Below are 2,500 nucleotides of genomic sequence, written 5' to 3'. Positions count from 1 at the left end.
TACGATTTGACATATGTGTACAGCGGTGCGATCGTCATTTGTTTCACGACAAACGACGATCGGCGGCGAGTGCGAGCGCGAGATAGAGCTGTTTCACAACATAGAGTCAGTCTCCGTCGTTTGTTGTCTCACTTCGGCGACTCGACTCTGTGTTGTTGACGGGCGGCGGGCGCGCATCATCACGAAAAACACATATATATGCACCCCGAAAGAAAACAAAAAAAAAACGGTGTGCATATATATGTGTTATGTGTTATAATCGTCTACGAATTGGACTGTGTGCTAGTGTTGTCATGTGTGTTTCTACTCTACACAGCAACATATGTGCACACACGAAGTAGTTGTACGATTATCACGAGTAGAGAGTGATGTATGTGCTTGACCGCGGCGGAGTGTTTTCGACGCGACGAATAAAATCTTCGCTATAAGAAAACACTCTCTCGACTCTCGTTCGTGTACCGTCCGTGAGTGTGCATTCGTTCGTTCGTTCGTTCGTTCGTTCGTTCGTTCGTTCGTTCGTGCGCCGCCGCTGTGCAGGCTAGGGCGACAACGCGTTCTTATTCGTTGTCCGCTCTATCATAAATATTTATCATCACTCTCGTTTGTTCGATAATAGAGAGTACGAGAAAGAGACGACGCTAGACTTTGCTACCTATGTATATATGTAATAAAGTCGCGTCGTTACAGACAGACAGGACGACTCGACTATCGTCGTCGTCGTCGTCGTCGTCGTTCGTCGTCTCTCGTATTCTCTCGGATAAAACGAGAGAGATAGATGAATCTCTTTAACTGTGTGGGCCGACGGACCGTTGTGTATGCACGAGTCCGTATAGAATCGAAGCGGTCCCGAGAAAAATTATACTTACACCTCTATCTAGCGAGGCATTACTCTATAGACACCGGGCGGAATCGTGATTGTTTCACATCCGTATTGTGTTAAACGTTTTTTTAAATAAAATGTGAACGCGTCTCGGTACGAACGTTCCCAATTGGGGCCACGTCAGTGTGTCCTGAAAATGCAGGCGGGCAGCGGACGTTTGACGTGTTTGAGATACAACCGTTTCAAACGTTCGCCCGTCGGCGACCCCAAACTCTCTATGTGCGCACAACACTACATATAAATATTTATTTACATGTGCGTGTTGTGTGTACGTTTTACAGAGCTCGCCCGTAACGCGTCGGCGTGATCTAGGATCGTCGACGCGCGGGATCGACGGAGTGCGCGCTACGAGCGCGTGTTCTATTCGATAGCTCCCTGGTTGATCCTGCCAGTAGTTATATGCTTGTCTCAAAGATTAAGCCATGCATGTCTCAGTGCAAGCCGTATTAAGGCGATACCGCGAATGGCTCAATATATCAGTTTTGGTTCCTTAGATCTTACTCAGTTACTTGGATAACTGTGGTAATTCTAGAGCTAATACATGCAATCAGAACTCTGACCAGTGATGGGATGAGTGCTTTTATTAGATCAAAACCAATCGACGGAGGGCCCCGCGTCTGAAGTCGTTAATTTTGATGAATCTGGATAACTTTTGCCGATCGCATGGTCCAGTACCGGCGACGCATCTTTCAAATGTCTGCCTTATCAACTTTCGATGGTAGTTTCTGCGACTACCATGGTTGTCACGGGTAACGGGGAATCAGGGTTCGATTCCGGAGAGGGAGCCTGAGAAACGGCTACCACATCCAAGGAAGGCAGCAGGCGCGCAAATTACCCACTCCCGGCACGGGGAGGTAGTGACGAAAAATAACGATACGGGACTCTTACGAGGCCTCGTAATCGGAATGAGTACACTTTAAATATTTTAACGAGGAACAATTGGAGGGCAAGTCTGGTGCCAGCAGCCGCGGTAATTCCAGCTCCAATAGCGTATACTAAAATTGTTGCGGTTAAAAAGCTCGTAGTTGCATTTGTGCGCCGCGCTGTCGGTGCACCGCATCCGCGGTGATACTGACACGTCTGCGGAGCATATCGTCGGTGAGCCGGCGGTAATACGCCGGTTCAATATCAAAATCCTATCGCGGTGCTCTTCGGTGAGTGTCGAGGTGGGCCGACAATTTTACTTTGAACAAATTAGAGTGCTCAAAGCGGGCTCAAAATGCTGCTTGAATATTTCGTGCATGGAATAATAGAATATGATCTCGGTTCTATTTTGTTGGTTTTCAGAACTCCGAGGTAATGATTAATAGGGATAACTGGGGGCATTCGTATTGCGACGTTAGAGGTGAAATTCTTGGATCGTCGCAAGACGAACATCAGCGAAAGCATTTGCCAAAGGTGTTTTCATCAATCAAGAACGAAAGTTAGAGGTTCGAAGGCGATTAGATACCGCCCTAGTTCTAACCGTAAATATGTCATCTAGCGATCCGCCGACGTTACTACAATGGCTCGGCGGGCAGCCTTCCGGGAAACCAAAGATTTTGGACTCCGGGGGGAGTATGGTTGCAAAGCTGAAACTTAAAGGAATTGACGGAAGGGCACCACCAGGAGTGGAGCCTG

General features: G+C 47.8%; 1 non-coding gene across 1 annotated transcript in view; it reads left to right on the top strand.

Moving 5' to 3' along the window:
- The first annotated feature begins 1,252 nt into the window (after positions 1 to 1,252).
- The window catches only part of LOC142985726 (small subunit ribosomal RNA), a 1,903-nt gene continuing 655 nt past the window's right edge, over positions 1,253 to 2,500 (top strand). The window contains exon 1 of the ribosomal RNA XR_012960272.1: positions 1,253 to 2,500. This exon is cut by the window's right edge and continues 655 nt beyond it. This is a non-coding gene — a ribosomal RNA (small subunit ribosomal RNA).

The sequence above is a fragment of the Anticarsia gemmatalis genome, chromosome 30 (assembly GCF_050436995.1).
Source record: "Anticarsia gemmatalis isolate Benzon Research Colony breed Stoneville strain chromosome 30, ilAntGemm2 primary, whole genome shotgun sequence".
In the NCBI taxonomy this organism is placed as follows: Eukaryota; Metazoa; Arthropoda; class Insecta; order Lepidoptera; family Erebidae; genus Anticarsia; species Anticarsia gemmatalis.
This window is presented reverse-complemented; position numbering and strand designations above follow the sequence as displayed.